Below are 12,354 nucleotides of genomic sequence, written 5' to 3'. Positions count from 1 at the left end.
GAATGCAAGAACTGTAGTACTTGAGGGCTAAAATTGCTTCTTTTCTTAAATGAATGGGAATATTTTTAGCTAGGTCAGTACCAAAATATCCAAAGAACCAATCTCATTAAAATATTCAAACCATCAAGAGGTGCACAACTTGATGTACCAAACTTATCAGTGTGTCACCCCTTCCCCCTCACATTGCCTGCTACACTCACTGCATCCTGGCTTTAGCGACTAAACCATTCAGTGCAGAGATGTCATCTTGCTATGCACGTGCTTTGCACCCAGCACAATATGCTCTTATTTGATCCTGACCGAGAGTCTTGCATATTACTGCAATATAAATAATGACTGTGGTATTACAGACAGCACTGCTTCTCCCAAAATCAATGTCCCCCCTTAATCTATGACCTCTTTCTCCTGTACAGCTAGAATAGCTTCACAAAAGCTCGGGAATCACTTGGAGAAAGAATGGCTGTATCATCAATCCGGTTTTTAAACAGAGCATCAAAACCATTTAAACAGGGTCCAAATAAAGTACCACAGTGGTGGACCCTTAATTAATGTATGGCAGTGATGACATCCTCTTAGCACTGCACCGAGGAAGCTACACTCCTCTTTTTGAAAACAGCAAACTTAGCAATGTAAACCAAAATTAGAAGAGCGAAAAGCAGTAGTAAGACACTCAAGCCTCATTGCAGTGTTATTTTGGTCATCATCAGAACGATGCTTTCATGGGTGTCTGCTTCACTATGAGCAACCATGTGTTCAGACTACCTGTCAAAATAAGTATGAGAAACATCAAGGAAGGGAACCCTAGTGGGAAATGCCAAAAGGTTTCATTTGTTAGAAAGTGAAGAAATCTGTGGCTCATTTCTTCTTTATGAATAAGGGAGAATTTAGAACAAATTGAGCTAGAAATATCCTGAGTGTCACTCAGTTGCACAATATTCGCATTTAGTGGAACCTGTTAATATTTCTGAATGCAACAAACTGTAGCATTCCTTCTTCTTTGATTTGTTTCCTGATATGCTAATGCCCCTTAGAGAAGCAGGCCAGTCAGATTGCCTCTGCCTTGGGAATTTACAATTCTGATTCTACTAAGCCTTCCCCTAGAAGCCAGCAAATATATTTGGAATGCTTGAAAGATAAGCTCCAATAATATTTTCCCCTGTTGCCTCTGAATGCTTATCACTAAAATACCATCAGTCTTCTGTCAAATGGCTAAGGAAAGGCTTACAAAATAGGTCTCTCCTCATAAGGCTGTTTTTTGAAGAGACTAGGTCTATAAATAGGTTGCTTCTTTAAAAGAAAATTTGGTAGATATGTGGGATACATGGGAAGCACAGCTTAGTGATCACAGCCCAGGCCTGAGTAATGGCAGAACTGGGTTATATTCCCAGCTGTGCCACAGATTTCCCATGTGACCTGAGGGAAGGTGTATTTTCAAACCTGGACTGTAATTTCTGGGTGACTGTTTGGGTGCCTACCTAGAGCCTAATTTTGAGCACTGACAGCTCCTATTGGCTTCCAGGAAGCGGTGGTTGCCTATGATCCCTGAAGATTGAGCTCCAAGGATATATTAAGGCTAAAAATCCATAGTATTAAAAAAAGGACATAGAGAAGTCATCTTCTTTACCTCTCCCCTACAAGGCAGGATGGAGTATAACCTAAACTGTTCCTGAGGCTGCTGATAGACACTCAGTTAAGGTATAATAGGATCTTCACTTCCAACAATTGCACCTCCTGCCATGCCACAGATGCATGGCAGGAGGCATGATTCGGGAATCAGGGATCAGTGCCAATCATGCCATACTGCCAGTGCAGAGGGAGCCTGGGATCACCGGCAAGCAGCAAATCTCTACAAATAGATTGTCTGATTATTTTTCCAGGAGCTTTCTAGGAAATTAAGTTAGGCTGACTGGTTTGTAATTCAGGATCTATGCTGAATAGTCTTGAATATCATCTGGATCCCACTTTCCCTTATTTCTAAAAAAAGATAAGCCCTATGTGTGCCCTTTTTCAGTCTTCTGAGACCTCATCTGTCCTCCCTGGGTTCTCTACTATAATTGATCAGAGGGGCAGAAGCTCCCAGGCACAATCAGCTAGCTCTCTGAGGATGCTAGGGTAAAGTTCATCAGGCTCAGCTGCCTTGAAAACTTTTCTTAAGTGTCTCTAACTTGTTCCTTCCCTGTCCAAGTCTGAATTTTCACTCCCCCTTAGCACTGGTGCTAATCATGTATACCATCTGATAAAAGCTCATGTTGGCAGTGAAGATCAAAGCAAAAAAAGTATTTGAAATCATCAAGGGCCAATTCTATGTATTTAATGCATTAGATACTGAGACATTTTCTGTGCACAAGTAGTTTTATTGGTCCTATGAAAGCCAGGATCCATGCTGCATGTTCTTGAGTGCCATCTATTGGCTCCATACCCACTATATGCACACATCTGTTTTACAGAGCGTTCGTGCAACATCCATCTTCTTATAAAGGAAACAGAATATTTTCAGTTAACTGCAATGGTTTTGAAATGACCTGGAAGCCTTCCTGCTTTCTGTGTCTTTTCTAGGCCCAATGGGGCTAGAACAGCTATACCTATACAAAGACAGGGAAGGACTCAAACAGCAGAGTAATGGCAGAACATGGTCAGAGTTTACTTAGAGAACCTAGGTGCTTTTAACTCAGCAGAAACAGATGAGAGACACCCTAGGGCAGGGGTGCTCAACCTCTGGCCTGCATACCAAATGCAACCAGTGGAGCCACAGCATCTGGCCCCTGGGGCTCCCAAGGGTCTAGAAATTTGGCAGCAGGGAAGCTGTGGTCATTAATATACCACCCTCGTCCTTGCCAAATTCCCAAACTCCAAACCCCATATGGCTGGTTAGAGCCAGGACGTATCCCCTTCCTGCATGAGGTTGGGCCACAACCCTTTCCCCCTATGCGTTGGGGTCAGGCCATGCCCCCACCTGTCCATGGGCCAGGGTGGGATTGGGCCACGCCATGCCCCACCCCCACATGGGCTTGGCAGCTAGGCCATGCCTCCCCATGGAGCCAAATTGGGGCCAGGCCATGCCTCCTTCCTCTGTGGGGCCAGGATGGGGCCTGGCCAAGTCCCCTTCCCTCATGAGGCCAGGTTGGGGCTGGGTCCCCATATGGCCCAATTAGGTATCTTTCCCTCGTGGGGCTGTGTTGGGCTGGCCTGCCTGCTCCATATGACCGGATGGTGCCGCCTGGCCTGCCCTGGGTGCCAGGTGATTGGAAAAGGGCAAATATAGTATCTACCTTTAAGAAAGGAAAGAAGTAGGATCTAAGGAATTACAGACCAGTCAGCCTTACTTTGATACCTGGAAAGATCATGGAACAAGTGCCCAAGGAGATCAGGAACAAGGTGATCAGGGACAGCCAGTCTGGATTCACCAAGAGTAGGTATGCCTGACTGACCAGATTTCCCTCTATTATAAGGTGACAGACTCTATGGATGGGGAGAGCACAGTGGATGTGATATACCTTGACTTTAGTGAGGCTTTTGACACACTCTTGCACAATATTATCATTAAGAAGCTAAGGAAATATGGACTAAAGTACTGTATGGTGGTCACATAACTGATTAGATCGTCATACCCAATGAGTAGTCCTCAATGTCTAGATAGGAGGAGGTCCTAAGCTGGGTTCCCAGGGATCTGTCCTAAGTCTGTTACTGTTTAACATCTTCATTAATACTTTGGATGATGGATTTACGTGCATACTTAGCAAATTTGTGGATGAGACCAAGTTGGGTGGATTTACAGCCACTCTGGAGTGTGGGGTGAGGTTCCAAAATTACCCGGACAAACTAGAAAAATGGTCTGCAATCAACAAAGTGCAATTCAACAAGGACAAGTGGAAAGTCCTACACTTCAGATAGAATAATTAAATGCCTGAATGCAGGCTGGGGAATGTCTGGCTAGGCTGCAGTACAGCAGAGAAGGACCTGGGGGTTATAGTGAAGCTGAATATACTGAATATGAACTGACAGTGTTCTCTTGTTGTAAGAAGGACAATAGTATAATGAGTTGTATTAACATGAGTGTCACTTGCAAATCAAGGGAAGAGAGGAAGAGACTAAAAAGGATTAATCAAATGATTACTATATTGGAAGCCAGGGAAGCCTTATAAGGAAAAGCTGAAAGAACTAGGGTCATTAGTATAGAGAAGAAAAAACTGAGTGAAGATTTAATAACAGTCTCCAAATGCCTGAAGGGCCATTACAGAGAATGGCTTTTCTCTGTGGCTATAGGAGATGGGACTAGGAGTAATAGCCTCAAGCTGCAGCACAGGAAATGTAGGTTGGTGATTCGGTTGAAATTTCTAACTAAGAGGGTCGTTAAGCACTGGAACAGGCTGCCTAGGGAAGCTGTGGAATCTCCATCTTTGGGACTTCTCAAGGGCAGGCTGGACAGACACTTGGCTGGGATGGTTTAGCCAGGGATGATCCTCCCCTGAACAAGGGGATGGACTAGATGACCTCATGAGGTCCCTCCCAGCCCTCCTCTCCTATGATCCTATGAACTCCTGAGGGTCATTAATAGCTGAACCCCTTTCAGTGGCATTGCCAGTTTGCCCTGGAAGACCATCCACGTGGAGGGACTCAGCTGGCTAATCCCATAACATCAGCTCTTTCTTAGTTCATTCTTACCCCATAGGGTCACTTCCTTCTCAGCAGTAGGCTGGAGGAGAAGGGATGGGAGGAAGGGGGTGGGAATGTGCAGTTGTTCACAGAGGGGCTGTATAGAGAGGGAAAGGGAGGGTGGGGGAGAGATTCATATCTGCTTGAGGGACTTAAAATAAGCCCCCAGTCCTGCTCTTGCAGCACAGTCTGCCCACCCTAATACAGGGTAGAGAGGCTGGGAGCTGTGGGGCAGCCACCCCTGCAGAGTATGTCACTGCTCCCAAGCCCACATTTTTGAAATCCTATATCTGCCCATGGGCAGTGGTGCACCTTTTAGATTCTCCCCTTGTACTCGGCCTTGGTGAGGCTGCAGCTGGAGTACTGCATCCAGTTTTGGGCCCCACAATTCAAAAAGGATACGGAGAAGCTTGAGAGAGTCCAGAAAAGAGCCACAAGCATGATCAGAGGTCAGGAAAACAGACCTTATGACGAGAGGCTGAGAGCCATGGGACTCTTCAGCCTGGAAAAGCGCAGGCTCAGGGGCAATCTGGTGGCCACCTATAAGTTTATCAGGGGTGACCACCAGTATCTGGGGGAACGTTTGTTCACCAGAGCGCCCCAAGGGATGGCAAGGTCAAATGGTTATAAACTACTGCAAGACTGTTTCAGGCTGAATTTCTTTACTGTCCAAGCCCCCAAGGTCTGGAATAGCCTGCCATCAGAGGTGGTTCAAGCACCTACATTGAACATCTTCAAAAGAAATTTGGATGTTTATCTTGCTGGGATCCTATGACCCCTGCTGACTTCCTGCCCCTGGGGCAGGGGGCTGGACTCGATGATCTTCCGAGGTCCCTTCCAGCCCTAATGTCTATGAAATCTATGAAATACCTTAAAACCTTTTAAAAGGTTAAATTTTATCTCTGTCCATAAGCCTAGTCACCTTCCAAGAGTTGACTAAGCTGTAAGCTGGGAGGGAAGGGAAGATTATATCAGGCTCTCTGATTCAGTTACTGGCTGATGCATGACTGACCTGTCTGTTGTAATCCAGCACATCTAGGATTTTAAAGAGGGGGGGTGCAGAGGGTGTGTACATCATCACACATAACACAATGCATATTTTTATCAAGGTAAAAAGAAACTAGAAGCTTTACTAATAATCTAGTGATTTAGAGCTGCAGTTATCAGTTTAAGATCATAGTAGAAACAAATACAATTGTAATGTGCATTAATTTGCTATATTGTATATTATGCATAAAAACATAACAAATTAGGCAAAGATAATCAAAATATGTTGTTTCATTAGTCCTGCAGTCAGATTTAAATGAACATCTCTTTTTCAGTTTCATAAAACAAAATCTAGCTTTATTGAACACCTTGACAGTGCATCCAGTGCCCCGCTAAAAGTTATTTCCACACCTGAATTAATGTTTGTAGCTAGAGTTAAAAAGAAGCTGTGAAATAGGAGCTAAATTACCAGGAGCAACTAATAGTAGAATTGCAGAAGAAAGGCTAGTCTGATAAGCTGAACACCAAGACCATTAAAAAGGAAAGAGGGTCATTAACAGCTGAAGAATGAAGAGTTTAGAAGGAATCAGGCAGATTACAATGAGCCACAAAATCAAGTAACTCCCTTATGGCTGCCTGAATAGAAGTGCTGATGCCACTGGCACCCAGTTGGTTTTAAACTTTGGGTGGAGGAAGAATCAAATGGGGGTGCAACTGCACCCTCCCTGGATCCGCTCATTCTGCATCCCAATGCATGTACCACCTTAAACAGTGGTTACTGATTTGTTTTCACCCCCAAGGGAGGAGGCTGGCCCATGAATAACCCCAGGGCTGGACTAATACTAGCTGTGGAGACTCCAGGCTGACCATTTGCTTGAGAGGATTCAGAAGTATTGGAAGGAACCGAGATGTTGTCCTTCTCCAACTCTGACCCGTCCCTGCGACAAACACACCAAATCATAGTTATACTGCAAAGAGTGCTAAATTGTTTCTGAATGAAGATCTAAGAGAAATGTGTATACGAGAGCCTTTCAGTGAAATGACTATAACAACAGCAACAGTGGAAGGACAGTGTTAGAAGCTATGGGTGAAGTGCTATGTACTGTTTTATGATACCTATAGCACTTCACTAAGGAAGTATGTGGTACACTGTCTTAGAAAGCTGATTGGGAATTATTAACACCAACTTATCAGGGTTTTACATACAACAGCCCTCAGGTTTAACTGCATAATGCTTTCTGAAGACTCCTAAGGCAGCACTTTCTCTTGAAACCCAAATGCTTGAGGATAGCAAAGAAAACTGGGGAAGTGCTTCAGCAAGGAATAACTCTGAGGTGCAGGAGGGGAGTGTAATAATCAGGAATCCTGGTTTTCCCTGATAAAAAGTTGCAAATTCTCTAGTAAAAAGTCACAAATTCTCTGATAACCTCCCCCCAAATCCATGATTAAAATGAAAGGTCCCCCACACCCTGCTGGCCCTGCTGGTGCCACTCACCCCCCCGCCCCACACCCTTCTGACCCTGCTGGTGCCCCTTGCCCCGCCAGCCCTGCTGGAAGGAGCCCCTCGCTGCCAGGGCTACAAGGCCGGGGACGCAGGTCCACAGTCCCCTGGCCCTGGTGGGAGGTGGTGCCTGCTGAAGCGGAGTGGAGCCCAGATCCCCACTCTGCTGCAGCCTCAGGCTGGGGAGGGGGGGATAAGGGGGGTGGCTCCATGCTGCTGCGTGCACTCCCAATCTGTGCGTAGGGTGGGAGCAGGTGCGTGCTGCCTGCTGCCCTCCCCCAAAGCCTCCACGGTCTAGCAGGTGTGACCTGGCACTGCGGGGCAGAGCAGGGCCATGTGAGGATCTCCTTGCCGCTGTGAGCTCTGCACTGCCCTTGCAATGCGTCTCCTGCATGCGCGGCAGCAGTGAAGGGCACAACCTCACACTGCCACTGCTGCTGCTGCTGCATGCACAGAGGATGCATAGCCAGGGCAGCGCAGAGCTTGAATTGGCAAGGAGATCCCTGCATGGCTCCACTCTGCCCTGCAGCACCTGGTTGCACCCGCTGGGCTGTGGAGGCTCTGGGGAAAAGAAGCAGAGTGAGAGCCTGAGCCCACTGTGTGCAGCTGAAGCTGTCCCCACATCCTGGTGAGCGAAGATGGCAGGGGCAGCTCTGATTTTTCTACAATAAAAAAAACGAAAGCAAATGCCAAAGTATATAGATATTTAGAATATATTTTATGATGACAGAGGCAGTGGTAGGCTTCCAAATTGCTTTAAACTTGTAAATATATCAATAAAGCATTGCTCAACTGATCTCTCTCTCTCTCTCTCTCTATGTATATAGTAGCATTTAATTTTAATTGCAGAAGAACGCAGATTTGAGGTATTTTAATGAGACAATTTGGGTTTTTTAATCAGAGAATTTGCAGTTTTTGAAACAGAGAACACCAGGATCCCTGCTAGTGAGGCAAGTGGTGGGATCTGGGCAGAGAAGCCTGCCCAGGGCCAGCACCAGGGACCCAGCTGGATGGCAGATGAGGTGACCTGGCCATTTGGGGCAGTACCGTGGTGCCGGGGACAAAGCCTGCAGCAGCAACCCATCCTTTCCCCACACACAGATCTGGGGGGCACACCCCCATGCATGCTTGCCTGGGAGTGCGCACAGCTGTGGGAGCCACCTATCCCCTGTCCCTGTGCCCTCCCCACCCCCCAAAACAAGCCGCTCGTGACTGTCCCACGCCTTGCCCCGGCTGGGCAGCACCTATCAGTGCCCCTTCGCTTTCACGCCTCGGGTGGTCACCACATTCACTCTGCCCTTGCTACAGCACTGATTTGGGGCCAGGAGGATATGATTCAACAGTTCAAAGCGGGCCACTGACTGCAACAAGCATATCTTCTGGGCTATAGCAGAGGCACCAGAAGACATGACAGCAGTGCTACACGAAGGCCAACTCTCTAGCCATGACCCATTGGCAGGCGGCCCAGAGGTGCAGGCAGCTCTGCTATATAGCATAGCCCAGGTGTCCGTGAGGTCCCCGTCTGAGTCTGGCAGGCGCACAGCCATGGGCTGCAGGTCCAAGGGGGCGGATGCTGTTGCAGGTGGCACCAGGTCACAGCCAGGCAGCAGCCCCCACTGCTAGACTGCTGCGGTGGGTAAAGGATGCAAGGGACACTCTAGGTTGGGGCTGTTTCAGCAGTCCAGCTGGCACAAGAGGCTAATATCTCCAGTTACCAACTAGCTGGGTCTCAGGAGCTCCTGAGGGGAAGCAGCCCTGAGCTGCCTACCAGGGCAGCTTTTTATACTGCTGGGGCCAGCACAGGTGCTGGCCCCAGCCTCTACCTCCCCCTGGCTGAAGATCCAGGAGGAGCTGGGCAGGGTCAATTTGCCCTATGTGGCACAATTTGCCCCACACCAAAGTGTATGTTCAGGCACGTGTGCTAAGGCACAAATCTCTGACACAAATTTGTGCTGCTGCTGTTTGAGCTGCTGCAAGCGCACATGTCTACATCTGTGGATGCACTTTTAGAGTCCTGCATCCAAGCATGTTTGCCTTCCTCATCCAGCACAGCATTATATTGCAAGGACTTTGGCTGCAGTTATTCCAGTTCCCAGTATTCCCTCTCAAAAGCTCATCAAAGCTTAACCAACTCCTGCAGCCTAGATAGATCTCTTTCTCTTCCAGCCATGCCTTGACTGACAGCACGCTCAGCAGAAATGTTAGGGGTTCCAGATTCTGGCCCTTGGTAATGGGCCCACATCCTGCTGGGCTGCAGCATCTCAGGCTCTCAGCTTTCAGCGGTCTGTTCAATATACTGGGAGCCTAACAATGCTAATAGTGGAAACTCTCCAGCTGAGAGCACTGTCTCCCCCTCAGCACAGAAAAATTATGACTGCGCTTTCTTTTACAGCTCCTTCCTGCTTGGGCAGCATGAGGTGCCATAAAAGTGTAAATAATTTGAAGTTTCACCAAAGGTAAGAAATCATTCAAGTCAGCTTCCAGGGACAACTTTCCAAGGTGAAGTGCTGTACTCCCTACTGGCCTCTGGTGGTAGAAGTGTATAATTACATTGTCTCATCACAGCCCGAAATCCGGAGGAACAGGAGGGGGTGGAATCGTGGTGTAGACATGGGCTCCGACTACAAACACTGAACCTGGATTTTGAAGCGCACAGTGGCTGTCCTGGCCCTTTATCAAGGGACGAGCCATTTGTAAAGTCAGGCTGACTTAGGTCTCCCTCTGAACCCCCACCAATGCACACAAAATTGGTGACTATCCAAGCCTCCTGTTCGGGGTCTGTTAGGTTTTGTCTTATGTGGTTGTTTAATGCAGCAAAAATGTAATTATTTGCATAGCTGACAAAGGAGGAGATGAGAAGGAGGATTCAGACAGAGGGCTGAGGAAGAGGACACAACAGGGTGGACAAAGCCATTCTCAGCAAACACTCGTGTGAGCTACTCTTGCTTGTGCCTTTCCAGGATGTGGCAATGCCTGGTTACCCAGACTCCTCAGTGCCTGTTCTCATAAAGTTCTTTCTCCTTCACAGAAAAGAAACACTGTAGCCCTTTCTGCTCCATAAGATAGGAGCTAACTATATTATCTTTTAAATCCCTGGCTGCACTGATACCACTTTGGAATATTAACAGCCCGGCCGGTTTGACATCCCTAGTGCTGTTTGTTTACCGCGAGCATTTCCATCAGCTCAGGTGACAAACACGGGCCAAGCACTTCCACTTTGGCTCAAGGTCACTTCCACTTTTTGCTGGGGGACCAAGGCAGGGTCTGCCTTACACATGACAAAGGGGAGGGGAGACAGATAGGGCATGCAACAGATTAGGGTTTTCAGCAAATCAGTCTTCCCCCACTGAGCCTTCCACCCATTCTTTAGTTTATTTCTTGCAAGAGTCATGATTTTAAGGAGGGATTTGAAAGAGCAAAAGGACCCTTGAAGACTTGTTCTGAGATAGCCAGCCACAGGTAGACCCAATCCAGTAGTGGGGATGCCATGATCTGCCAACTGTAGCTGCGGGAGAAGGGGAAGAAACCAGTAAGAGAAGCCACGAAACACAAAAAACACTATCATATTCAGAGAGGCAGATCAAGAGATTGCATAATAATTCCCATTCAATGACCTACCTCTCATATTGAGGGATATTTTCCTTGCTTTTCCCTCCATCCCCTCATTTCACTTATGCGCCTAACTCAGCCTCCACTTGGAGCGACACTGCTGAATTCCAACAGGCCCCAGTAGCAAGCATGTGAGCAAGCATGGTAGGACCATGCTTCGCAGTGACCTCTGCCACATTGTCAGCACCCACCTACTACAAATATCAGCTACCATCTACATAGAACTGTTCAACCACAGATTATAACATGCTGTACACAAATGGAGCAGACACTAATAGCCCTGTGTTGCAGATGGGAAAACAAAGGCACAACGCTGACGATTCCAAAGTAAGGCACTGAGTCTGTGGCAGACATGAGATCACATGCATTTCCTTATTGATTCTCATTCTGGTGTCATATGCACTGACCCACACAACTCCCATGTCTAGATTAAATGAAAAGGCCTTCCCTTGGAAGTGGTAGGTTGAAAGGCCAAGATAATAGAATAAGAGCTGGACATGTGCAGAGCAGCAGTCACCACATGAGAAAGGTCATGATTTATGGAACAGGGAGATAAACGGGAAACAAATTTCATGTTACAGATAAAGGCGGAGGGAAATAAAAGCTATCTGGGCCCACAGATTAGAGACTATGAAGATCTGATAGCACTAAGTGAAGATGGGGCATGTGGGAATAATAGACTCATTTGAGAGATTCATAAGGAAAGGCGCATGGTTATGATGCAAGGGCAAGAATACATTCCTCTCCTGATGATAGAAATTCAGGCAGCTTTTAGATTCTGGTGAAGAGGGTGCAGGAGTTATTCCAAACACATGGACCCAGAGTGCCCTGCAGTGTGTATCCTTCCTGTAAATGTTCCAAGCAAAATGAAAAATTACATGCAAGCCCACTTGAGAACAGGAAAATTGGAAGCATGCAGGTGAGGTTGCCTCCCACCAATTTTTCCTTCACATGGGGATTTGTCAAGATAATTGGGATGCTGTGTACTTCATGTATGCACTTCCCAGGGCTGACTGAGTCCTAGTGGACTCCAAGATGAACATGAGTCAGCAGTGTGACGAAGCCATCAGAAAAGCCAATGGCACTTTATCGTGCATCAGCAGATGCATGACGAAGAGATCCAAGGAGGTGATACTTCCCCTCTATTGGGCGCTGGTCAGACCGCAGTTGGAGTACTGCATGCAATTCTGGGCACCGCACTTCAAGAGGGATGTGGATAACCTGGAGAGGGTTCAGAGAAGGGCCACTCGTATGGTTAACGGCCTGCCGGCCAAGCCCTATGAGGAGAGACTAGAGAACCTGGACCTTTTCAGCCTCTGCAAGAGAAGGTTGAGAGGCGACCTTGTGGCTGCCTATAAGGTCATCACGGGGGCACAGAAGGGAATCAGTGAGGTTTTATTCACCAAGGCGCCCCCGGGGGTTACAAGAAATAATGGCCACAAGCTAGCAGAGAGCAGATTTAGACTGGACATTAGGAAGAACTTCTTCACAGTCAGAGTGGCCAAAGTCTGGAACGGGCTCCCAAGGGAGGTGGGGCTCTCGCCTACCCTGGGGGTCTTCAAGAGGAGGTTAGATAGGCATCTAGCTGGGGTCATCTAGACCCA

The sequence above is a fragment of the Alligator sinensis genome, unplaced genomic scaffold (assembly GCF_000455745.1).
Source record: "Alligator sinensis unplaced genomic scaffold, ASM45574v1 scaffold445_2, whole genome shotgun sequence".
NCBI lineage: Eukaryota > Metazoa > Chordata > Crocodylia > Alligatoridae > Alligator > Alligator sinensis.
The sequence above is the reverse complement of the archived record's forward strand: the minus strand, read 5'-3'. Positions refer to the sequence as shown.